At 42.9% G+C, this 27961-nt stretch overlaps 1 long non-coding RNA gene across 1 annotated transcript; it reads right to left on the bottom strand.

Moving 5' to 3' along the window:
* LOC122455739 lies at positions 1-27926 on the bottom strand. The gene is made up of 4 exons (XR_006274190.1): positions 27911-27926; positions 18757-18760; positions 17962-17965; positions 1-180 (listed from the first exon to the last, which is right to left on the bottom strand). It is a non-coding gene; the product is annotated as an uncharacterized LOC122455739 (long non-coding RNA).
* Positions 27927-27961: the final 35 nt, after the last annotated feature.

The raw sequence follows: 27961 nt of genomic DNA, 5'->3' as shown, positions 1-27961 counted from the left end.
TCCTGCAGCTTTTGGGGGACGTGGTTCAGACCTGGGTCTGTGTTTGTAGCAGGCTAGCATGTCTGGCACAACCAGGCAGGGCACTGAAGTCCCAAGCTGCCAAGGAAAACAGGTTCCAGGTAGTCCCAGCACAGCAGGTGGCAGTTCCCAAGGGGGTTTCTGTGACCCAACCCATCACACCTCCCCCCCTTTGAATTTTCATCCAAGGGCTTAATCCATTTCCAGCCACTTGATGGCAGTGATATCACCCCTGCCAATTAAAGGTGACCGCTTCCTTTCTAATTCCCTTAACATATTGGATTGGATGGTGAATGAATTCAGGATTAGGACCTAAATTCACCATTTCTAAGGGATTGTCTGTGTTTGATGGTTGAACAATTAACCTAATATATTTCCACCAGATACAATTATCAGGGAATTGACAGGAGGCTGTACATACCCCTGCTCTATACCTGCCAGTCATATGTGGGAGTAAATCATGCATTCTCAATGTTGTTTCATTAGTCCAGGCAGTTAGTTTGGTCCGCCATTTTATTGTTCTTACCAATTTTCCCTGTTTCAGTATATATCTCCAACTCATAATTATCTCATACTCTTCTAACCTTGGATCAAGTGAAGGTTTGGCTTTTGCTTCTTCCTTCCAACCCCAAACAATATTCACCATCACATTAACACTTAAAATATTTACAAGATATGGAAATGAGTCCACAGAACCATTTGCCAATGAATCAGCATATAGTTCTAAAGTAAGTTCATTGCCTTGATTGATGATGATGGTTTGCTCCACTCTTTTGGACGTGCATTGTGTTTTAAATGTTCAAACACCTGGTCCTGTGCAGCTTGCTCTATCCTTTGCAAAATTCGAGTCCCAAATTCTGATTTTGGCTCCATCCTACCCTCAGAGCAAAGATGAGGGAATAGTAGATCAGCAATCTCAATGTCCATTTTATGGTTTTGATCCGCTGGACTCCAATTGTAGCAATTCCACAGCGGGCAGTTCACCTAGCTCCTGGGAAGCAAGCTGCTCCTGGGACTTGGATGATCGATACAGATTTAACTGATTAGCCTGTTAGATTTTATTTCTATTTTGCTTGACTCCTGTTACTCTAATCTTGTACACTGCTGAACTGAGTTTATCGATGATTCGGAAAGGTCCAATTCATCGATTATATAACCCATGCTCTGGCTCTTTGACAAAAAACAAAGAGAGAATACTTGGGAGGTTGGAGTTCAAATGATGTTGTTATCTTACAAAATAGGCCTTAGCCGTAGGCCGGGATTTCCCCAATTTCACGGCTACCTGCAGATGGACCTGAATTAAATATTCTTACAGATAGGTATCCATTTTGATTCCCTCCAATTGAGTGCCACTGGTGTGCCAGATCAGGTGTTCTGGAAATCTCATATTTCTGCTTGTCATAACCTCAAAGGGTGTTTTATCAGTGGATGCAGCAGGAGTTGCCCTTAATCCCATAAGAATCAGAGGCATGAGGGAATCCCATTTGCATCCATTGGCATCAGCTAGTTTCCTCAACATCACCTTTATGGTCCGAATAGCTCATTCACCATCCCAGATGACTGTGGTCTGTATGGGATGTGTAGTCTCTGCGGGACTCCCATCAATTTAAGACAGCTTTTGAACAACTGTCCTGTAAAATGTGATCCCTGGTCTGATTCCACTTTCGCAGGGATCCCCCAATGAAAGAAGACTTGTTCTACCAGAACCTTGGCTGTGGCTTTTGCAGTATTGGCTTTCAGGGGAAAGGCCTCCACCCATTTTGAGAAAGGATTGACAATCACCAAGAGGTATTAGTTGCCTCTTTGGACCTCGGTAAAGGGCCTATGAAATCAATCTGCAAAGCCATCCAGGGTCCTTCATACACCCAAATTGCAATGGTGCATTCCTTTTGGATGGAGTTGGGTTGGCTTGGGCACAAGCCAAACAATTGTCACAGTACTGTTGTACATCCAATCTAAGGAGCAGCCACCATCCCACAGTTAAGAGACATTGGACCATTTTGTCCACCCCCGATGTCTTCCTGTTGGAGTATCATGGACCACGTATATCATTTTCTTTCGCAAGGGAATTGGAACCACCCACACAGGAAAAGGACCTCCTGTGTACATGAGGATTCCATCTACCAACTGTAGATACTGTCTATATCTCCCATATAAAGGGTTTAATGAGGATGGCCATTCTCCTTCTGCTTTAGAAAGTTCTTGGGTTATGTCCACTATAGCCTTGTCTAATGTTTGCATCTCCTTTATGTCAGGAATGTCAGTTCCTACTGCTTTGGTGGCAGAAATGGGGCACTTAGGACCAAGGGTTATGATAAAATGTTCTAGGGCCTTCTCCCTCCAGAACTCCCCTGATCAGCCTCCCTCTCGGGCTAATCTATCAGCCTTTCCATTCTCAGTTGCATAGGGTTCTGATTTTGAGTGAGCCATGATCTTTTTCACTGTAACTGGCCATCCTGGGGCAGTGATTTTTAATGCCAGGTCATGGATGTACCTCAACAGTGATGCATATTTGATTGGCAACCCATCAGAGGACATAAACCCATTGGTTACCCAACAGGGAAAGAACTCTGTGAGTCTGAAAACAGATCAATGTTTTAGTATGAGGTCTTGATGGAGGCCTGGACACAGTACTCCAATACACAAGCCACCACTGCTAATACAGCATATTGGGCTGAATATGGGGTTCATGAGTATGTTTTCTTGCAAGGTTTTCCTCTTCCTTTGGGAGGAATGACATAGAATCTGAACCCTATGTATGGTTTCCCCTGATCAAAATAACTAGACCCATCCACAAAGAAGTGGTATCCTTTGAAGGAATCTTTCTCCTGAATCAAATGTAGGAAAAACTTCTCTCTATTATCTCCCTTGGAATCTGTTCATCCATGTCTGGACAAACATGGAGCTCGCCTTGATACAATAAGGCAGTTGGTAGCAGAGATGGTGTCCTAATAGGTTTCACTGAAATATCCTTCCCTTGTAATAACAAAGCCCAATAGGCCAAGCAGGCATTGGAGACCTGCCCACCTTTGATCTGAATGGATAGTAAGAACTGAAGGGGGTGTGCAATGAGTGCAATATGATTGGGCTGAGGCCAATTAGAAAATCAAAATGTTGTATGGCCCAACTAGTGGCCAATAAGTATTTTTCACATTTGTCATATTTGAGCTCTACTGGAGACATTAAACGTGAGGTATAGGCCATGGTCTGATTTTCCCATGCCTTTCTTGAGAGGCGACAGCCACTAACATATTGGCATTCACCGCCACCTCCAGGTGATAGGATTTGGATTGATCAACACCGGAGCCTTGACAATGGCCCATTTCAGCTGGGACACTGCTTCCATGTATTGCTCAGTCCATTCCCATTGAACACTCTTCTTTAGCAGTTAATACAAAGGACCTGCAATGGAAGCAAAATTGGGAATGAAATCCTTGTGGAATCCAGTAAAACCCAAAAAGAATCTTAGCACAGCCGGGTTCTCTGATAATAGCAACTTTTGGATTGCCTCCATGTTTTGCTGCGATGGGATTCAACCCAATTTTGTCAAGGTGAGACCCAGGAAAGAGATACAGGTGCACATTAGCCCCACCTTCACAGGATTACACTTTAAGCCTGCTTCTTTAAGAATTTGTAGGACCTTGTCCCTCTTCTCCAAATGTTCTTCCAGCCTGCCCCGGATGCTGATTATTCTTTAGCAATGCTACTATCTCTGGGAAAGACTTTCCACCCATCGTAAACTCTGGGACAAGGTGCTCCATAACACTCGATTCACTGTGAACTGTAAGATTTTAACCCAGTCATCATCTGGCAAACCAAATATCTTCACTGTTTCCAGAACACATTGTGCGTGCACTGCAACCGAGGAATCCTCCATCATCCCTACTTGTTTGGCCACCAAGTCCAGGGTCTAATATCTGTGACCATTGCCACGGGGCAATTGGAATCTAAAATCTGGGGAGACTGAGCTGCTTCCATTGGAATCAGTGTCTGAAATCTCCCCTTCTAAATCAGGGCCTAGGGTCCTTCTCCTACCCAACTCAGCACTTCCTTCATCAGAACTATCAGATGTTTCCCCTGGGTGGAAGCTAGGATATAAATGGTTAGTATAGCATTCCTCAAAGTTCTCATGCCTCCTGTTAAAGGCACTTTCATACTGGGATGAAACATCACTTATACCATGGAAAGGTGTGAGTGGGAGTTCCACTGGCATGTGTGATGACACTAACACATACCAAGGGGCTATAGGAAGTCCCCAGAATTCAAGGGATCTAGGCTATGCTGGCAATTGATCTGATTGCCATGGTTGCAGGGGATCACCCTCTCGGGGGACCCCGAGGAGGCTGCACATCCTGAATTGGATGATACTACCATGTTAGGTGGGGGTGCTGGAATAGCATCTCTGGGTTGCATTCTCTCTCTCCTGATTCCTAGTGATGATTGTATCTGTGACATCCTGTACTTTGGGGGAGCACCATGTAACCCCCATATTGCTCATTTATATATGATTGGGATTGTGCATATAAAGCATGCCTTCTAAGGTATCAGGGGAAAGGTTATGATCTGCTGAAAGTCACTTCTCTATCCATATATGTATGTCATTAATGCACATGAAGTTATGAGAATTATGTTGTATGGCTGTCACTAAACCATGCTGTAAATTGGGGATTCAGCCAGATATTAGCTCCCCAGAGGCAACAGCAAGGAAAGTAACCAACGCCTGGGCGGGATGTGAAACAACCCATCAACAGCCATTGTCCAGCAAGGGAGCTACAATGCAATGACTCACCTGCATGAGGCCACACCAGGTGAATTGCTCAACCTTGCCTGGAGACTCAGCAATGCTCACCCGGACATGCCTGGACTTGTGTTCTCCAAGCATATGGGACTGAGGTTATAAAACAGAACACAGTGGCCACATGCTGGGCCTGTCTCCTTAACCCACCTACACTGCAAGCAACAAGGACACTCTGAAGATTCTAACTGAGGAGACTGACCCAGATTTCAAGGGTGAAATCTGTGTACTATGAACTGCAATATCCAGTGGGGGTGAGAAAAACTTGCTTTATCAAGATGTTGCCCAGTCTAATAGGATTGGGGGGGGGAGAGTGGCACTATATGTAAAGAAAATGTAGAATCAAATGAAATAAAATATTAAACAAATCTACATGTTCCATAGAATCGCTATGGATAGTAATTCCATGCTCTAATAAGAATATAACAGTAGGGATCTATTATCGACCACCTGACCAGGACAGTGATAGTGACGATGAAATGCTAATGGAGAGTGGAGAGGCTATCAAAATAAAGAACTTAATAATAGTGGGGGATTTCAGTTATCCCTATATTGACTGGGTACATGTCAGCTCAGGACAAAATACAGAGACAAAATTTCTCGATATTTTAAATGACTGCTTCTTGGAGCAGCTGGTACAGGAACCCACAAGGGAAGAGGCAACTCTCGACCTAGTCCTGAGTGGAGCGCAGGATCTGGTCCAAGAGGTAACTATAACAGGACTGCTTGGAAATAATGACCATAATATAACAACTTTTAACACTCCTTGGTGGGAAGAACACCTCAACAGCCCAACACTGTGACATTTAATTTCAGAAAGGGGAACTAGGCAAAAATGAGGAGGTTAGTTAAATAGAAATTAAAACATACAGTGACTAGAGTGAAATCCCTGCAAGCTGCATGCACACTTTTCAAAGACACCATAATAGAGGCTCAACTTAAATGTATACCCCAAATTAAAAAACATAGTAAAAGAACTAAAAAAGAACCACTGTGGCTTAACAACCGTGTAAAAGAAGCAGTGAGAGATAAAAAGGCATCTTTTAAAAAGTGGAAGTCAAATCCCAGTGAGGTAAATAGAAAGGAGCACAAACACTGCCAAATTAAGTGTAAAAATGTAATAAGAAGAGGCATATAGGAGTTTGAAGAACAGCTAGCCAAAAACTCAAAAGGTAATAACAAAATATTTTTTAAGTACATCAGAAGCAGGAAGCCTGTTGTACAACCAGTGGGGCCCCTGGATGATCGAGAAACAAAAGGAGCACTTAAAGACGATAAAGTCATTGCAGAGAAACTAAATGAATTCTTTGCTTCAGTCTTCACGGCTGAGGATGTTAGGGAGATTCCCATATAGCCATCTTTTGTAGGTGACAAATCTGAGGAATTGACACTAGAGGAGGTTTTGGAATTAATTGAGAAACTTCACAGTTACAAATCACTGGGACCAGATGGCATTCACCCAAGAGTTCTGAAAGAACTCAAATGTGAAATTGTGGAACTATTAACTATGGTTTGTAACCTGTCCTATAAATCAGCTATTGTACCCAATGACTGGAAGATAGCTAATGTAATGCCAATATTTAAGAAGGGCTCTAGAGGTGATCTGGGCAATTACAGACTGGTAAGTCTAACGTCAGTACCGGGCAAATTAGTTGAAACGATAGTAAAGAATAAAATTGTCAGACACACAGAAGAACATAAATTGTTGTGCATAAGTCAACATGGTTTCTGTAAAGGGAGATCGTGTCTTACCAATCTATTAGAGTTCTTTGAGGGGGTCAACAAACATGTGGACAAGGGGGATCCAGTGGACATAGTGTACTTAGATTTCCAGAAAGCCGTTGACAAGGTCGCTCACCAAAGTCTCTTATGTAAATTAGGTTGTCATGAGATAAGAGGGAAGATCCTTTCATGGATTGAGAACTGGTTAAAAGACCGGGAACAAAGGATAGGAATAAATGGTAAATTTTCAGAATGAAGAGGGGTAACTAGTGATGTTCTCCAAGGGTCCGTCCTAGGACCTATCCTATTCAACCTATTCATAAAAGATCTGGAGAAAGGGGTAAACAGCGAGGGAGCAAAGTCTGCAGATGATACTAAATTGCTCAAGATAGTTAAGACCAAAGCAGACTGTGAAGAACTTAAAAAAGATCTCACAAAACTAAGTGATTGGGCAACAAAATGGCAAATGAAATTTAATGTGGATAAATGTAAAGTAATGCACATTGGAAAAAATAACCCCAAACTATAGATACAATATGATGGGGGCTAATTTAGCTACAACAAATCAGGAGAAAGATCTTGGAGTCATTGTGGATAGTTCTCTGAAGACGTCCATGCAGTGTGCAGTGGCAGTCAAAAAAGTAAACGGGATGTTAGGAATCATTAAAAAAGGGATAAGACAGAGAATATCTTATTGCCCTTATATAAATCCATGGTATGCCCACATCTTGAATACTGCGTACAGATGTGGTCCTCTCATCTCAAAAAAGATATACTGGCATTAGAAAAGTTTCAGAGTAGCAGCCATGTTAGTCTGTATTCGCAAAAAGAAAAGGAGTACTTGTGGCACCTTAGAGACTAATAAATTTATTAGAGCATAAGCTTTCGTGAGCTACAGCTCACTTCATCGGATGCATTTGGTGGAAAAAACAGAGGAGAGATTTATATAGAGACTGGGAATGGATAAGTCATTACACAAAGCTCCTCTGTTTTTTCCACCAAATGCATCCGATGAAGTGAGCTGTAGCTCACGAAAGCTTATGCTCTAATAAATTTGTTAGTCTCTAAGGTGCCACAAGTATTCCTTTTCTTATTTCCCCATGGTATTTCTCCCCCCCCACCCCACCCCCCACTGTTCCTCTGATATTCTTGTTAACTGCTGGAATTAGCCTACCTTGCTTGTCACCATGAAAGGTTTTCCTCCTTTCCCCCGCCTGCTGCTGGTGATGGCTTATCTTAAGTGATCACTCTCCTTACAGTAAAAAGAAAAGGAGTACTTGTGGCACCTTAGAGACTAACAAATTTATTAGAGCATAAGCTTTCGTGAGCTACAGCTCACTTCATCGGATGCATTTGGTGGAAAAAACAGAGGAGAGATTTATATACACACACACAGAGAACATGAAACAATGGGTTTATCATACACACTGTAAGGAGAGTGATCACTTAAGATAAGCCATCACCAACAGCAGGGGGGGGAAGGAGGAAAACCTTTCATGGTGACAAGCAGGTAGGCTAATTCCAGCAGTTAACAAGAATATCAGAGGAACAGTGGGGGGTGGGGTGGGAGGGAGAAATACTATGGGGAAATAGTTTTACTTTGTGTAATGACTCATCCATTCCCAGTCTCTATTCAAGCCTAAGTTAATTGTATCCAGTTTGCAAATTAATTCCAATTCAGCAGTCTCTCGTTGGAGTCTGTTTTTGAAGCTTTTTTGTTGAAGTATAGCCACTCTTAGGTCTGTGATCGAGTGACCAGAGAGATTGAAGTGTTCTCCAACTGGTTTTTGAATGTTATAATTCTTGACGTCTGATTTGTGTCCATTCATTCTTTTACGTAGAGACTGTCCAGTTTGGCCAATGTACATGGCAGAGGGGCATTGCTGGCACATGATGGCATATATCACATTGGTAGATGCGCAGGTGAAGGAGCCTCTGATAGTGTGGCTGATGTGATTAGGCCCTATGATGGTATCCCCTGAATAGATATGTGGACAGAGTTGACAACGGGCTTTGTTGCAAGGATAGGTTCCTGGGTTAGTGGTTCTGTTGTGTGGTGTGTGGTTGCTGGTGAGTATTTGCTTCAGATTGGGGGGCTGTCTGTAAGCAAGGACTGGTCTGTCTCCCAAGATCTGAGAGAGCGATGGCTCGTCCTTCAGGATAGGTTGTAGATCCTTGATGATGCGTTGGAGGGGTTTTAGTTGGGGGCTGAAGGTGATGGCTAGTGGCGTTCTGTTGTTTTCTTTGTTGGGCCTGTCCTGTAGTAGGTGACTTCTGGGTACTCTTCTGGCTCTGTCAATCTGTTTCTTCACTTCAGCAGGTGGGTACTGTAGTTGTAGGAATGCATGATAGAGATCTTGTAGGTGTTTGTCTCTGTCTGAGGGGTTGGAGCAAATGCGGTTATATCGTAGCGCTTGGCTGTAGACAATGGATCGAGTGGTATGATCTGGATGAAAGCTAGAGGCATGTAGGTAGGAATAGCGGTCAGTAGGTTTCCGATATAGGGTGGTGTTTATGTGACCATCGCTTATTAGCACCGTAGTGTCCAGGAAGTGGATCTCTTGTGTGGACTGGTCCAGGCTGAGGTTGATGGTGGGATGGAAATTGTTGAAATCATGGTGGAATTCCTCAAGAGCTTCTTTTCCATGGGTCCAGATGATGAAGATGTCATCAATGTAGCGCAAGTAGAGTAGGGGCATTAGGGAACGAGAGCTGAGGAAGCGTTGTTCTAAGTCAGCCATAAAAATGTTGGCATACTGTGGGGCCATGCGGGTACCCATCGCAGTGCCGCTGATTTGAAGGTATACATTGTCACCAAATGTGAAATAGTTATGGGTCAGGACAAAGTCACAAAGTTCTGCCACCAGGTTAGCCGTGACAGTATCGGGGATACTGTTCCTGACGGCTTGTAGTCCATCTTTGTGTGGAATGTTGGTGTAGAGGGCTTCTACATCCATAGTGGCTAGGATGGTGTTTTTAGGAAGATCACCAATGGACTGTAGTTTCCTCAGGAAATCGGTGGTGTCTCGAAGATAGCTGGGAGTGCTGGTAACGAAGGGCCTGAGGAGGGAGTCTACATAGCCAGACAATCCTGCTGTCAGGGTGCCAATGCCTGAGATGATGGGGCGTCCAGGATTTCCAGGTTTATGGATCTTGGGTAGCAGATAGAATACCCCAGGTCCTGGCTCCAGGGGTGTGTCTGTGCGGATTTGTTCTTGTGCTTTTTCAGGGAGTTTCTTGAGCAAATGCTGTAGTTTCTTTTGGTAACTCTCAGTGGGATCAGAGGGTAATGGCTTGTAGAAAGTGGTGTTGGAGAGCTGCCTAGTAGCCTCTTGTTCATACTCCGACCTATTCATGATGACGACAGCACCTCCTTTGTCAGCCTTTTTGATTATGATGTCAGAGTTGTTTCTGAGGCTGTGGATGGCACTGTGTTCTGCATGGCTGAGGTTATGGGGTAAGCGATGCTGCTTTTCCACAATTTCAGCTCGTGCACGTCGGCGGAAGCAGTCTATGTAGAAATCCAGGCTGCTGTTTCGACCTTCAGGAGGAGTCCACCTAGAATCCTTCTTTTTGTAGTGTTGGCAGGAAGGTCTCTGTGGGTTAATATGTTGGTCAGAGGTGTGTTGGAAATATTCCTTGAGTCTGAGACGTCGAAAATAGGATTCTAGGTCACCACAGAACTGTATCATGTTCGTGGGGGTCCAACGCATCATCAAGGATCTACAACCTATCCTGAAGGACGAGCCATCGCTCTCTCAGATCTTGGGAGACAGACCAGTCCTTGCTTACAGACAGCCCCCCAATCTGAAGCAAATACTCACCAGCAACCACACACCACACAACAGAACCACTAACCCAGGAACCTATCCTTGCAACAAAGCCCGTTGTCAACTCTGTCCACATATCTATTCAGGGGATACCATCATAGGGCCTAATCACATCAGCCACACTATCAGAGGCTCCTTCACCTGCGCATCTACCAATGTGATATATGCCATCATGTGCCAGCAATGCCCCTCTGCCATGTACATTGGCCAAACTGGACAGTCTCTACGTAAAAGAATGAATGGACACAAATCAGACGTCAAGAATTATAACATTCAAAAACCAGTTGGAGAACACTTCAATCTCTCTGGTCACTCGATCACAGACCTAAGAGTGGCTATACTTCAACAAAAAAGCTTCAAAAACAGACTCCAACGAGAGACTGCTGAATTGGAATTAATTTGCAAACTGGATACAATTAACTTAGGCTTGAATAGAGACTGGGAATGGATGAGTCATTACACAAAGTAAAACTATTTCCCCATAGTATTTCTCCCTCCCACCCCACCCCCCACTGTTCCTCTGATATTCTTGTTAACTGCTGGAATTAGCCTACCTGCTTGTCACCATGAAAGGTTTTCCTCCTTCCCCCCCCTGCTGTTGGTGATGGCTTATCTTAAGTGATCACTCTCCTTACAGTGTGTATGATAAACCCATTGTTTCATGTTCTCTGTGTGTGTGTATATAAATCTCTCCTCTGTTTTTTCCACCAAATGCATCCGATGAAGTGAGCTGTAGCTCACGAAAGCTTATGCTCTAATAAATTTGTTAGTCTCTAAGGTGCCACAAGTACTCCTTTTCTTTTTGCGAATACAGACTAACACGGCTGCTACTCTGAAACCTGTGATTATGCAAGGCACTGAATTTAGCCGTATAGAGTGGAAATCTGTCAACTTCATGAAAAAACTCGCACAGATACAGACAGACATCATCTTCCTCTCCAAATGCAAACAGATGGACATCATACCGAAAGGACTGAAGGTAAAAAATCCATTACAATCTACATACCACACAGACTATGCTGACAGCTTGTGCCACACACTCTCAAGGAAACTGCGGAACCACCTGATCAACATCCTCTACAGCAAACAGGGAAAGATTAAGAATGAGCTCTCAAAACTGGATACTCTCATAAAGAACCAACCTTCCACACAAACTTCCTCGTGGCTGGACTTTACAAAAACTAGACAAGCCATTTACAAAACACACTTTGATTCTCTACAAAAGAAAAAGGACACTAAGCTATCTAAACTACTATATGCCACAAGGGGCCACAACAATGGTTCCCGTAACCCACCCAGCAATATTGTTAATCTATCCAACTATACTCTTAGCCCAGCGGAAGAATCTGTCCTATCTCGGGGCCTCTCCTTTTGCCCCTCCACCCCCACGAACATGATACAGTTCTGTGGTGACCTAGAATCCTATTTTCGACGTCTCAGACTCAAGGAATATTTCCAACACACCTCTGACCAACATATTAACCCACAGAGACCTTCCTGCCAACACTACAAAAAGAAGGATTCTAGGTGGACTCCTCCTGAAGGTCGAAACAGCAGCCTGGATTTCTACATAGACTGCTTCCGCCGACGTGCACGAGCTGAAATTGTGGAAAAGCAGCATCGCTTACCCCATAACCTCAGCCATGCAGAACACAGTGCCATCCACAGCCTCAGAAACAACTCTGACATCATAATCAAAAAGGCTGACAAAGGAGGTGCTGTCGTCATCATGAATAGGTCGGAGTATGAACAAGAGGCTACTAGGCAGCTCTCCAACACCACTTTCTACAAGCCATTACCCTCTGATCCCACTGAGAGTTACCAAAAGAAACTACAGCATTTGCTCAAGAAACTCCCTGAAAAAGCACAAGAACAAATCCGCACAGACACACCCCTGGAGCCAGGACCTGGGGTATTCTATCTGCTACCCAAGATCCATAAACCTGGAAATCCTGGACGCCCCATCATCTCAGGCATTGGCACCCTGACAGCAGGATTGTCTGGCTATGTAGACTCCCTCCTCAGGCCCTTCGTTACCAGCACTCCCAGCTATCTTCGAGACACCACCGATTTCCTGAGGAAACTACAGTCCATTGGTGATCTTCCTAAAAACACCATCCTAGCCACTATGGATGTAGAAGCCCTCTACACCAACATTCCACACAAAGATGGACTACAAGCCGTCAGGAACAGTATCCCCGATACTGTCACGGCTAACCTGGTGGCAGAACTTTGTGACTTTGTCCTGACCCATAACTATTTCACATTTGGTGACAATGTATACCTTCAAATCAGCGGCACTGCGATGGGTACCCGCATGGCCCCACAGTATGCCAACATTTTTATGGCTGACTTAGAACAACGCTTCCTCAGCTCTCGTTCCCTAATGCCCCTACTCTACTTGCGCTACATTGATGACATCTTCATCATCTGGACCCATGGAAAAGAAGCTCTTGAGGAATTCCACCATGATTTCAACAATTTCCATCCCACCATCAACCTCAGCCTGGACCAGTCCACACAAGAGATCCACTTCCTGGACACTACGGTGCTAATAAGCGATGGTCACATAAACACCACCCTATATCGGAAACCTACTGACCGCTATTCCTACCTACATGCCTCTAGCTTTCATCCAGATCATACCACTCGATCCATTGTCTACAGCCAAGCGCTACGATATAACCGCATTTGCTCCAACCCCTCAGACAGAGACAAACACCTACAAGATCTCTATCATGCATTCCTACAACTACAGTACCCACCTGCTGAAGTGAAGAAACAGATTGACAGAGCCAGAAGAGTACCCAGAAGTCACCTACTACAGGACAGGCCCAACAAAGAAAACAACAGAACGCCACTAGCCATCACCTTCAGCCCCCAACTAAAACCCCTCCAACGCATCATCAAGGATCTACAACCTATCCTGAAGGACGAGCCATCGCTCTCTCAGATCTTGGGAGACAGACCAGTCCTTGCTTACAGACAGCCCCCCAATCTGAAGCAAATACTCACCAGCAACCACACACCACACAACAGAACCACTAACCCAGGAACCTATCCTTGCAACAAAGCCCGTTGTCAACTCTGTCCACATATCTATTCAGGGGATACCATCATAGGGCCTAATCACATCAGCCACACTATCAGAGGCTCCTTCACCTGCGCATCTACCAATGTGATATATGCCATCATGTGCCAGCAATGCCCCTCTGCCATGTACATTGGCCAAACTGGACAGTCTCTACGTAAAAGAATGAATGGACACAAATCAGACGTCAAGAATTATAACATTCAAAAACCAGTTGGAGAACACTTCAATCTCTCTGGTCACTCGATCACAGACCTAAGAGTGGCTATACTTCAACAAAAAAGCTTCAAAAACAGACTCCAACGAGAGACTGCTGAATTGGAATTAATTTGCAAACTGGATACAATTAACTTAGGCTTGAATAGAGACTGGGAATGGATGAGTCATTACACAAAGTAAAACTATTTCCCCATAGTATTTCTCCCTCCCACCCCACCCCCCACTGTTCCTCTGATATTCTTGTTAACTGCTGGAATTAGCCTACCTGCTTGTCACCATGAAAGGTTTTCCTCCTTCCCCCCCCTGCTGTTGGTGATGGCTTATCTTAAGTGATCACTCTCCTTACAGTGTGTATGATAAACCCATTGTTTCATGTTCTCTGTGTGTGTGTATATAAATCTCTCCTCTGTTTTTTCCACCAAATGCATCCGATGAAGTGAGCTGTAGCTCACGAAAGCTTATGCTCTAATAAATTTGTTAGTCTCTAAGGTGCCACAAGTACTCCTTTTCTTTTTGCGAATACAGACTAACACGGCTGCTACTCTGATCTCCTTACAGTGTGTATGATAAACCCATTGTTTCATGTTCTCTGTGTGTGTATATAAATCGCTCCTCTGTTTTTTCCACCAAATGCATCCGATGAAGTGAGCTGTAGCTCACGAAAGCTTATGCTCTAATAAATTTGTTAGTCTCTAAGGTGCCACAAATACTCCTTTTCTTTTGGCATTAGAAAAGGTTCATAAAAGGGTAACTAAAATGATTAGGGGTTTGGAACAGGTCCCATATGAGGAGAGATTAAAGAGGCTAGGACTTTGTGGCTTGGAAAAGAGAAGACTAAAGGGGGATATGATAGAGGTATATAAAATCATGAGTGGTGTGGAGAAAGTGAATAAGGAAAAGTTATTTACTTGTTCCCATCATATAAGAACTAGGGGCCACCAAATGAAATTAATGGGCAGCAGGTTTAAAACAAATAAAAGGAAGTTCTTCTTCACACAGTGCACAGTCAACCTGTGGAACTCCTTGCCTGAGGAGGTTGTGAAGGCTAGGACTATAACAGGGTTTAAAAGAGAACTGAATAAATTCCTGGAGGCTAAATCCATTAATGGCTATTAGCCAGGATGCGTAAGGAATGGTGTCCCTAGCCTCTGTTTGTCAGAGGGTGGAGATGGATGGCAGGAGAGAGATCACTGATCGTTACCTGTTAGGTTCACTTTCTCTCTGGGGCACCTGGCATTCGCCACTGTTGGTAGACAGGATACTGGGCTGGATGGACCTTTGGCCTGACCCAGTATGTCCATTCTTATGTTCTTATATTTTATTTCTTTTGGTACCTAACTCTGACTTTTTGCCTATCACTTAAAATTTATCTTTTATAATCAGTACAGTTGTTTTACTGTTTATCTTTACCAGTTAGTTTGTACGAAGTTTGTAGTTGTGTGGCAAATCTGCTCAGGTTTTGCAAAGGCTTGTGTAGATCCATTTTCCATTGATGAATTGGTGAACCAATTACTAAATCTGCATTGCTCATCTTGAGCAGTGGAAGATGGTATATTCCTGAGGTACAGTGCTAAGAGCTGGGGGGAATTTGGTTCTGGTGCCTTTCTCTGTGTGATTTATGAGTGGCTCTGGGAACATTCATGCAACCTAGCTGGGTGTTGGATCTCCACATGTGGTTGTGTTGACTGATAAAAGCACCTGGAGGAGTTTGCTGCTGCTCACTAGCAAGAAATTGTGAGAGACAGCGCAGGGTGGAGAGAATTAAGGGGGCACAGTGGTCCCATGGTCCCAGGCTGTATCATGGGGATCCCATCACAGTGTCACAAGCATTAGATGCCCGTACTATTTCTGAAAGAGCACGCTCCATTTCCCATGCAATTTGAAACTCCAAAGGCATTCCCCTCCTGCTCCATTGATAGCGGAGGCTGACGGAGAAGGGAGGGGTACCCCTCCCTCATAATCTCCCTTACACTTTTCCTCTGCATCGTTAGATTCCTCCCCTAGGATGACAGAATTAGTCTCACACAACTCCTCCTCCTCTGGCACTGCCATAGTAGGACTTCTTCTTTCTGCTGGCAGACTGGCTGCTGCTGCTCCACTGCCAATCTCTTTTTCTGACTCACCAGGTTATTCCTGAGTCTCTGCCTTTGCATCTGCAGGGACCATATCTGTCTAGACTAACCCTCTCATTCTACTTCAAGTAACTGCCCCACAGGTTGATCAGTCTCTGTTGGTTCCACCAGTCTGACGGGAAGGGGACCGACACTAACTCATCTCCTATCTCTCCTATCTCTTTTGCAATAATCTGTGGGGTCAGGGTCAACCCACAACATTTTAGTACCTGAGGCGGGGAGCTCATATGATGCCCCCATACCCCCTGACTTGGGCCAAAACTTTGAAAGGTCTCAATTCTCCCTTCTTCCTGTTCTACCCCTCTCATGGTACTGATCTGCTACCTACCCCAATAAAGGAGAACTAACAACTTAAAATGCCTTGTTCAAAAATTTTAAGCAACACTTAACATTCAAACACCTGAACAGCAAATGTAACTTTTCTTGTCTGCATAGTAAACACTGGTATTTTTATCTGTTTGAATAATTAAAGTGGTGCTTTCCATGCCTTCTTGGTTGCAAAGGTTTGAACTGCTTCCTGAAGGTCCACAGTCTGGGCGAGCTCATGCTCTATTGAGATGGTTGCAAGGCCAACCAGCCTCTCCTGTGTCATTGTGGAGTGTAGATGTGTTTTTATTAACTTCAGCTTGGAGAAGCTGTGTTCTCCACTGGCAACTGCTACAGGAAGTGCTAGACGTATGTGCAGAGCAACAAAAGCATTTGGAAAGAGGGTGGTCATCTTATTTGTGCACAAATATTCCAGAACAGCCTTTGGAGTTGATCCTGCTGAAATGTATCTTGAAAGGGCTTTCAGTTCATCACCTAAATTACTCGCATCAATATTGTGCATGTCATCATGTGTCAACACTGTCTCTAGTGCCCTGCATTGCTGGTGTAGGTCTTCTTCAGGTATAGTGAGGAGTTTTGGAATATCATACAACATCCCAAATATACTGCTGTGTTCCTTGAGCTGTATGAAACATTCTTCAACTGACAGTATTGCATTGTTTGGCACATACAGCTGATCTGAAGTGCCATGCAGTGCTAGGTTTTGGGTAGCAAGCATTCTCACAATGGCAATGAGCCTTTCCAGAACATTTTGCCAGGAAAGGGACTCTGATGTAATCTTCTCTTGATGCTGATCATCTATGGTGGCCTTTAACCTTAGTCTCATCTCTCACTCTTTCCACCTATGGAATGCTCTCTGGTGATTTGCTGCCTTCTCATGGCATGCCAGATTTCTAGCCAGGTTTTTCCAGTCCTTTGTTCCTGTAGGACCCAATATGACTGGAACATTAGGCTGGAAGAGTTTGCAACAAAAACAGAAAAGGAGTACGTGTGGCACCTTAGAGACTAACAAATTTATTAGAGCATAAGCTTTCGTGAGCTACAGCTCACTTCATCGGATGCATTTGGTGGAAAAAGCAGAGGAGAGATTTATATACACACACACACAGAGAACATGAAACAATGGGTTTATCATACACACTGTAAGGAGAGTGATCACTTAAGATGAGCCATCACCAGCAGCAGGGGGGGGAAGGAGGAAAACCTTTCATGGTGACAAGCAGGTAGGCTAATTCCAGCAGTTAACAAGAATATCAGAGGAACAGTGGGGGGTGGGGTGGGAGGGAGAAATACCATGGGGAAATAGTTTTACTTTGTGTAATGACTCATCCATTCCCAGTCTCTATTCAAGCCTAAGTTAATTGTATCCAGTTTGCAAATTAATTCCAATTCAGCAGTCTCTCGTTGGAGTCTGTTTTTGAAGCTTTTTTGTTGAAGTATAGCCACTCTTAGGTCTGTGATCGAGTGACCAGAGAGATTGAAGTGTTCTCCAACTGGTTTTTGAATGTTATAATTCTTGACGTCTGATTTGTGTCCATTCATTCTTTTACGTAGAGACTGTCCAGTTTGGCCAATGTACATGGCAGAGGGGCATTGCTGGCACATGATGGCATATATCACATTGGTAGATGCGCAGGTGAACGAGCCTCTGATGGTGTGGCTGATGTGATTAGGCCCTATGATGGTATCCCCTGAATAGATATGTGGACAGAGTTGGCAACGGGCTTTGTTGCAAGGATAGGTTCCTGGGTTAGTGGTTCTGTTGTGTGGTGTGTGGTTGCTGGTGAGTATTTGCTTCAGATTGGGGGGCTGTCTGTAAGCAAGGACTGGTCTGTCTCCCAAGATCTGAGAGAGCGATGGCTCGTCCTTCAGGATAGGTTGTAGATCCTTGATGATGCGTTGGAGGGGTTTTAGTTGGGGGCTGAAGGTGATGGCTAGTGGCGTTCTGTTGTTTTCTTTGTTGGGCCTGTCCTGTAGTAGGTGACTTCTGGGTACTCTTCTGGCTCTGTCAATCTGTTTCTTCACTTCAGCAGGTGGGTACTGTAGTTGTAGGAATGCATGATAGAGATCTTGTAGGTGTTTGTCTCTGTCTGAGGGGTTGGAGCAAATGCGGTTATATCGTAGCGCTTGGCTGTAGACAATGGATCGAGTGGTATGATCTGGATGAAAGCTAGAGGCATGTAGGTAGGAATAGCGGTCAGTAGGTTTCCGATATAGGGTGGTGTTTATGTGACCATCGCTTATTAGCACCGTAGTGTCCAGGAAGTGGATCTCTTGTGTGGACTGGTCCAGGCTGAGGTTGATGGTGGGATGGAAATTGTTGAAATCATGGTGGAATGCCTCAAGAGCTTCTTTTCCATGGGTCCAGATGATGAAGATGTCATCAATGTAGCGCAAGTAGAGTAGGGGCATTAGGGGCAACAAAAACAGTATGCAGCATTCTGGGGTTTTGAGTACATAAGCCATGGCCTCTCCACTTTGTCACCATTGAGGATTTCACACCAGTAATGTGTTGGATGGAAACTTCTGTTTTCATTGTCTTTGGGGAACATGAAGTTTTTCACTTGCTGTGGTCCATGCAATACAAGCAAGTCCCTCAGGCTACTGCTCAAGTGGATCCACAGTCCTGGGTCATCTAGACTTAAGGAGCAGCTGTTTCTTGCGCCTCCACCACACTCTTCTCTGATCTACACTTTTCTTCAGGAATGTGCATGGTTACATCCATTTGAGATGGAGATATGGATGCTGCAGTAGCTGCCAGGTCACCTGCACTCTGACTATCTGGAAGTTCAGGCATCTCCTCACCACTCACATCCTCACTGGGGATGGAAGGCTCACCGTGAACATTTGTGTCTGTGTATCTCAGGAGAACTCTTTCCTGCTTAGATAGAAAAGCTTCCTTTGCTTTCTTTCTTTTTCTGAATGCTGCCCAGAGGGGCGTTTTCTTCTTTCACTCATGACTGCTGTTCTGTGCCAGCTATAGTGGCTCTCAACACTCAGTTGAGGGGGACAAATAAGCAGGCTGGTAGCAGGGCCTGAGTGAGGGAAGATATCACTGTCTTAAGGGCCTAACTGGCTCCTACTACTTCAGTTGACTGCCTGTTCTCCTCAAGTGGGTTCAGGGAAGCAGCAGGAAACAGAAAGCTCCCTGAGAAGCTGGTGATAATCAGTCCAGGCTCCTGGGGGTGCTAGAGAGGTACATAAGAAACTCCTCCTCCTCTCTCTCCCTACAGCTCCCGCTGCTTTCTGTTATTCCCTCTCACCTTTTCTCCTGCCTGCCTATTATGTCTCTTGTGCCCCCCTTCATCCAGCACAGCACTCCACCATCTCTGTGCATCTAGAGCAGAGACCCTACATATGCACCAGCAGCAGACACAATTTTCTACACGCTGGGTCCTAGTGGCGCCCCCCCACAGTCTGGCACTTGAGGCAGCCACCTCAGTTCACCTCATGGTAAGGCCAGCCCTGTGTGGGGTCATCTCTTCATCTGCTCTCTCTGTCGTGACCAAGGAGGTCGCCATTACAGACACTCCTGTGGTCTCTCCCCTACATTCCAATACTGTGAGCCTCACCTTATCTCTCTCTAATAAATCACAACTGACTTCTAACTCTTTGATGCAATCCAACAACTGACCATGGTCTAATTTATAGCCATCCAGCGATTTTAAGCTAGCAGTTCCTCATTTCTGCCATCCATAAGCTTCCTCATGTGCCTTCTGGGCACGATACTGGCTCTGTTCTAACTTCTTTTCCAAATCCTTTCGCTTATGGAAAAGCACTATCTGCTCCTCCTAAACAGTGTGTAACAGATCTTTTAACTCCTTAATTGCCTTTTCCTTTACAGCCTTATGTGTTTTCCTAAGTAAACTCCACTCTCACATTCAACTTCCACCCTATAACGCTACATGCCATTAACAGACACTCCATAACAATCCCTTTCACTTCCCTAGCCTTTATTTTCTTCCTCTCTGCTTTGATCTCAAACATCTGGCTCACAAGACCCCATGGGTTACAATGCTCAGAGAGAGCTTCTCTGTTTTTCAATTGCTCTAAACCTCCTCCGTGTTCCTTAATATACTTCTTGGCAAAGTTCTCTAAAGCCATCCTGTGGGCAGCCTCTACAGGCTCTGCCGCCTCTGTCTCACTCATTTTTACACTGAATAAAATTACTTAACCTCTAAAATAGAAAAAAAGTAATCCTTAACACTATAACAACAAACTATTTCTTAACTCTAAATCTGAAGGCGTCCCTTCATTACAAAATAATACTACCACAGACAATAAGTTCCAGAAACAGAGAGGTGGGGGCAAGATCCCTATCTTCCCTCGATGGCTAAGGTACATTAGCCGATACAGAGGCAAAACCCTGTCAGGACCTACCGAACAGTGGGACGGATCAGGGAGCAGCCCGGGGGAGTCGAGGGAGACAAAAGGGTAACTCAAACCATATAAGTTCTGACCTACTACGGCCAATCAGGGCAAATAAATCGACTCCACTGCCACCATTTCACATGGGTCATTGGGCCCAATGCTGCTGCTTTATCAATAATCAACCCCAAAAGCCTCTTACTGCACATATAACCACTAAAATCACTTGCAATTATCTTGCAAGATTCCACTCCCACTATCTGGCCACTAAGACGGACATTTAACAGTTAAACACACACTCAAGCTGCAAGAGAAGAAAAGGAGGAAGCATCACCAGGACCACTGCCAAGAAACATTCAGTCAAGAGAGAACTAGCATACTGTTCCCTGTGACTGGGTCACATAGAGTCTTTGCTCTGTGACTTTTATTACTTCAGGTGAGCTTTTAAAGTTTTTGCAACACACACCTCAAGACTCCTGGCTGGCTCACCAACTGTTTTTATGGGCTAGTTTATTATGGCTCGCCACTGATCTGATCAGAAGATATTTTAGGTTCTTGTCCCAATTCAGGCTACAGGGATAGTGAACACAGACAGTTTAATATCATGAGAGGACTCTCAGGGCATATGGCAAGGACACTTATACTGAGGACAATACCAACTTGTTAAGATCTTTATTAAAATGAATGAAAGAAGAATAAATGTTACAAAACACAGAGACACAGAGAAGTAATACAATTCTATCCCCTGGTGGTAACATTTCTATTCTAAAAGACTACTTAAGCTAGCATATTCACACCCTTCCCTGAAGACCTGGTAGTAGGAGACAGAGGACCAGCCTTGTCTCTGGCAAGCCTGATGAATTCGATGGTCCAGGCTTCTCAAATTGGTAGGGATTAGGTTCAAGCTGTGTTGCAAAGCTGAGCTGATAGCTTGATAGAAGATAGGAAAAAGCGACCTTCCTGCATGGTTGTTTGCCTTCTTATAGGGTCCTGGTACTGCCCACTGCCAGAATCTAGGCCCAACCTACCATGCACAAATCTTATTACCTCACCCACATAAATCTTCGGTTTCAGAGTAGCAGCCATGTTAGTCTGTATCCGCAAAAAGAAAAGGAGGACTCGTGGAACCTTAGAGACTAACAAATTTATTTGAGCATAAGCTTTCGTGAGCTACACTTACTCTATAGGTTAACACATATTATGACATATACTCATACGTATTAGTATCGATTATCTCATTCCCGAAACCATTACCCTTGGCCTAACTCATGACTTCCATGTCCTGCGGTGTGCCCTGCGGTTACCGGTCTGCTCCAGACCTAAGGTAAACAGATTTGATTCTTTGTTCAGTTCCCCATTCAGTTCCCCAAAGTAAAAGGGGGTGACCAGTAAGCCATTTACCTATGCCAAAGGTTGCAAACGCTCATACTGATTTGCTCTAGCTAATCGTACAGGATATAGGCCTGTAGGTTACTTGCATTTACAGTAAACTATTATGGATAACTCTTATGAATACCATAAGCTGGCATTCAACATAAACAAAGCCTAAGAAAATACTATGATTCACTAATAATAAGATATGATAATAAAATAACATGAATCAAACCAAAAGAAAACATACTGTGCAATATAGCAAGCTAGCAAATTGGCCTTATGGGCTACATACTGCAATGAGCTCCGTGTGGATACACCTAATAAACATTTACTAAACTTAGGCCAATAACTACTGCCTCCCTCCCCAAATACACACACACAGAAAGAAAAAACACAAATAACTCCTACAAGAGTACAAATAATTCAGGCAGAAATCCAGCAGCAGAGTGGGGGCTATCCAGTTTATTGCACTGAATGCAACATATCTGATTACCTGGTTTGTAGGCAAGTGGCATATGTGCATTCAGTACAAGCACCTCCCAGCTCTCAGAGACCAAGAACAGGCTCTTGAGACAAGAGTGGCTGAACTGGAGCAGCTAAGGGAGACAGAGGGATACACAGATGAGACTTTCCTGGACACAGCACAGCAGTCCCACCCCAAGTCTGACAGCCTCTGTGCTGTTGAGGAGGATGAAAGTCTCGGGAAGGAGAACATCAAGCTTGAATGGAGGGAAACACTCCTGTACTTGGGACCATCCTTCCAGATGATGTCATGGTATCCTCTGCACTGAGGCTACTTCCCCAGGGATGGGAAACCCTGTTATTAGGAAGAGACAGGTAATAGTAATCTTAGAATCAGAGAAGTGTAGGACTAGAAGGGATCTCAAGAGGTCATCTAGTCCAGTCCCCTGCACTCATGGCAGGACTAAGTATTATCTAGACTATTCCTGACAGGTGTTTGACTAACCTGTTCTTAAACATTTCCAGTGATGGGGATTCCACAAGCTCCCTAGGCAATTTATTCTAGTGCTTAACCACTCTGACAGTTTTCCTAATGTTCAACTTAAGCCTTCCTTGCTGCAATTTAAGCCCATTGCTCCTTGTCCTATCCTCAGAGGTTAACAAGAACAATTTTTCTCTCTCCTCCTTGGAGCAACCTTTTATGTGCTTGAAAACTGTTATCATGTCCCCTCTCAGTCTTCTCTTCTTCATACTAAACAATCCAAATTTTTTCAATCTTCCTTCATAGGTCATCTTTTCTAGACCTTTAATCATTTTTGTTGCTCTTCTGTGGACTTTCTCCAATTTGTCCACATCTTTCCTGAAATGTGGCGCCCAGAACTGGATACAATACTCCAGATGAGGCCTAATCAGCTAAGAGTAGAACAGAAGAATTACTTCTCACATCTTGCTTACAACACTCCTGCTAATACTTCCCAGAATGATGTTTGCTTTTTTAGCAACAATGTTGCACTACTGACTCATATTTAGCTTCTGATCCACTATGACTACCAGATCCCTTTCCGCAGTACTCCTTTCTAGGCAGTCATTTCCCATTTTGTATATGTGCAACTGATTGTTCCTTCCTAATTGGAGTACTTTGCATTTGTCCTTATTGACTTTCATGGGGATTTAATTATTAGAAATATAGATAGCTGGGTTTGTGATGATTGGAAGAACTTCATGGTGAAATGCCTGCTGGATGCAAAGATTGTGGGCCTCTTGAGACATCTAGACAGGCTTATGTGGAGAGTTGGAAAGGAGTCGGTGATCATGGTACATGTGGGTACTAATGACTTAGGCAAAGGTAGGCAAGAGGTCATGGAGGCCAAATTTAGGCTGCTAGGTAAAAGATTAAAGTCCAGGACCCCCATGGTAGCATTCTATGAAATGCTTCCAGTTCCACATGCACGGCCAGTTAGACAGGCACAACCACAGGATCTTAATGTGTGGATGAGACAATGGTGTTGGAAAGAGGGCATTAGGTTTATTAGCAATAGGAGAGCCTTTGGGGAAAGTAGAAACCTATACAGGAAGGATGGGCTCCATCTAAACCAAAACAGAACCAGATTGCTAGCATTTAAAGATAAAAAGGTTATTGAGGAGTTTTTAAACTAAGATCTGAAGAAAAGCCAACAGGTGTGGAACAGCACACTGTCTGGACAGACAAATCCCTAGGGGATGATTTATTACAAGAGATACTCTATATCCTAGTAAAAAGGAGAAGATAGACGTTGATAAAATACAACTAGGAACTGAAGAGAAACAATCAAACAAACAAAAGAGTCCCATTCAATTACCTCACATTAAGGCAGGCAGCTAAATATTGAAAATTTTTACATGCTTGTATACAAATGCAAGAAGACAAATACTAAAGTGGGTGAACTTTAGTGCCTGGTATTAAATGAGGCTATTGCTATAATAGGCATCATAGAAACTTGGTGGAGCAACAATAATCAATGGGATACAGTAACACCAGGGTACAAAATACACAGGAATTACTGAGTCGGTTGCATTGGTGGGGAAGTGGCACTACAGATGAAAGAAAGCATGGAATTAAATATAGTAAAAATCTTAAATGAATCAAACAGTTCCATAGAGACTCTATGGATAGAAGTTCCATGCTCGAATAATAAGAGTATAGGAGTGGGAATATACTACCAACCACCTGCCCAGGATGATGACAGTGTTTGTGAAATGCTCAGGAGATTACAAAGTCTATAAAAACAGAAAACACAATAATAATGGGGGATTTCAACTATCCCCTTATTGACTGGGAACATGTCACCTCAGAGCATGATACAGAGATAAAAATTTTATACACTATTAATTACTTTTTCTTGGAGCAGCTAGCCCTGGAACCCACAAGAAGAGAGGGAATTCTTGATTTAGATCCTGTCCAAGAGGTGAATATAGCTGAACTGCTTGGTAATAGCAACTACCATGTAATTAAATTTAACATCCTTGCAGGGGAGAAATACCCAAGAAACCCTCTACAGTAGCATTTAACTTCAAAAAGCTGAACTACACAAAAATGAGGTAGGCTAGTTAAATTGAAATTAAAAGGAACAGTCTGAAGAGTGAAATCCCTGCAAGTTGCATGTACACTTTTTAAAGACACCATAATAGAGGTAAAACTAAATGTGTACCCCAAATAAAAAAGAAGTAAGAGATCCAAATAAATGCCACCATGGCTAAACAACAGAGTAAAGGAAGCAGTTAGATACAAAAAGACATCTTTTAAAGATTGGATCAATTTTTTTTTAAGTATATCAGAAGCCACTGGACGATCAAAATACTAAATGAGCACTCAAGGAAGACAGGACCATTGCCGAGAAGCTAAATTAATATTTTGCAACTGTCCCAGGCTGAGGTGACAGTAAGAGGAGGTTTTGGAATAAATTGATAAATTTAATGGAATAAGTCAATAGGACCTGATGATATTCAACCAAGTGTTCTTAAGGAACTCAAATATGAAATTGCTGAACTACTAACTGTGGTATGTAAACTATTGCTTAAATCAGCCTCTGTACCAGATGACTGGAGGATAGCTAATGTGACACCAATTTTTAAAAAAGGCTCCAGAGGTTATCCTGGCAATTATAGGCCAGTAAGTCTAATACGATAACAGGCACGTTGGTTGAAACTAGGGCTGTCAAGCGACTAAAAAAATTAATTGTGATTAATCACGCAATTAATCACACTGTTAAACAATAATAGAATACCATCATTTAAATATTTTGGATGTTTTCTACATTTTCAAATATATTGATTTCAATTACAATACAGAATACAAAGTGCACAGTGCTCACTTTACTTACAAGTATTTGCACTGTAAAAAAAAACAAAAGAAATAGCATTTTTCAATTCACCTAATACAAATACTTTAGTGCAATCTCTTTATCATGAAAGTTGATTTTATACATTTAGAATTATGTACAAAAAAACCCCCTCCATTCAAAATAAAACAATGTAAAATTTTGGAGCCTGCAAGTCCACTCAGTCCTACTTCTTGTTCAGCCAATCATTCAGACAAACAAGTTTGTTTACATTTGCAGGAGATAATAGTGCCCGCTTCTTGTTTACAATATAACCTGAAAGTGAGAACAGGTGTTCACATGGCACTGTTGTAGCTGGCTTTGCAAGATATATATGTGCCAAATGCACTAAAGATTCATATGTCCCTTCATGCTTCAAGCACCATTCCAGGAGACATTCGTCCATGCTGATGATGGGTTCTGCTCGATAACAATCCAAAGCACTGTGGACCGATGCATATTGATTAGCATAATCTGGGTCAGATGCCACCAGCAGAAGGTTGAATTTTTTTTTTGGTGATCCAGGTTCTATAGTTTCTGCATCAGAGTGTTGCTCTTTTAAGACTTCTGAAAGCATGCTCCACACCTTCTCCTCTCAGATTTTGGAAGGAACTTCAGATTCTTAAACCTTGGGTTGAGTGCTGTAGCTATCTTTAGAAATCTCACATTGGTACCTTCTTTGCATTTTGTCAAATCTGCAGTGAAAGTGTTCTTAAAACAAACAACATTTGCTGGGTCATCATCCGAGACTGCTATAACATGAAATATATGGCAGAAGTGGGTAAAACAGAGCAGGGGACATACAATTGTCCCCGAAGGAGTTCAGTCACAAATTTAGTTAACGCATTATCTTTTTAACAAGTGTCATCAGCATGGAAGCATGTCCTCTGGAATGGTGGCCGAAGTATGAAGGAGCATATGAATGTTTAGCATATCTGGCACGTAAATACCTTGCAATGCCTGCTACAAAAGTTCCATGCAAATGCCTGTTCTCACTTTCAGTTGACATTGTAAATAAGAAGCGGGCAGCATTATCTCCTGTAAATGTAAACAAACTTGTTTGTCTTAGTGATTGGCTGAACAAGAAGTAGGACTGAGTGGACTTGTAGGTTCTGAAGTTTTACATTGTTTTGTTTTTGAGTGCAGTTATATAACAAAAAAAATTTACATTTGTAAGTTGCACTTTCATGATAAAGAGATCACACTACAATACTTGTATGAGGTGAACTGAAAAATATTATTTCTTTTGTTTATCATTTTTACAGTGTAAATATACACTTTGATTTCAATTACAACATAGAATACAATATATATGAAAATGTAGAAAACATCCAAATATTTAATAAATTTCAATTGGTATTCTATTGTTTAACAATGGGATTAAAACACAATTTTTGGTGATTAATTTTTTTTATTGCAATAAATGTTTTTGTGTTAATCATGTGAGTTAACTGCAATTAATCGACAGCCCTAGTTGAAACTATAGTAAAGAACAGAATTATCAGACACATAGATGAACACAATTTGCTGGGGAAGAGTCAACCTGGTTTTTGTAAAGGGAAATCATGCCTCACCAATATAATGGAATTCTTTGAATTTTATGTCAACAAACGTGTGATCCAGTGATAGTGTGTGCTTGGACTTTCAGAGAGCTTGTGAGTAGGTCCCTCACCAAAGGCTTTTAAGCAAAGTAGGCAGTTCTGGAATAAGAAAGCAGATCCTCTCACGGATCAGTAACTGGTTAAAAGATAGGAAACAAAGGGTAGGAATAAATGGTCAGTTTTCGAAATCGAGATAGGTAAATAGTGGTGCCCCCCAAGGGTATGTACTGGAACCAGTACTGTTCAACATATTCATAAGTTATCTGGAAAAAAAGAGTAAACAGTAAGGCAGCAAAATTTGCAGATAATACAAAATTACTCAAGATAGTGAAGTCCAAAGCTGACTGTGAAGTCCAAAGAGATCTCATTAAACTTGGCGACTGGGTGACAAAATGGGAGATGAAATTCAGTGTTGATAAATGCAAAGTAATGCACACTGGAAAACATAATCCCAACTATACATACAAAATGACATACTAAATTAGCTATTACCACTCAAGAAAGAGATCTAGGAGCCATTGTGGATAGTTCTCTGAAAACATCCCTCAATGTGCAGCAGCAGTTAAAAAAGCGAACAGAATGTTAGGAATCATTAGGAAAGGGATAGATAATAACACAGAAAATATCATAATGCCATGACATAAATCCGTGATATGCCCACATCTT

Source organism: Dermochelys coriacea, chromosome 9, assembly GCF_009764565.3.
Source record: "Dermochelys coriacea isolate rDerCor1 chromosome 9, rDerCor1.pri.v4, whole genome shotgun sequence".
Taxonomy (NCBI): Eukaryota; Metazoa; Chordata; order Testudines; family Dermochelyidae; genus Dermochelys; species Dermochelys coriacea.
This window is presented reverse-complemented; position numbering and strand designations above follow the sequence as displayed.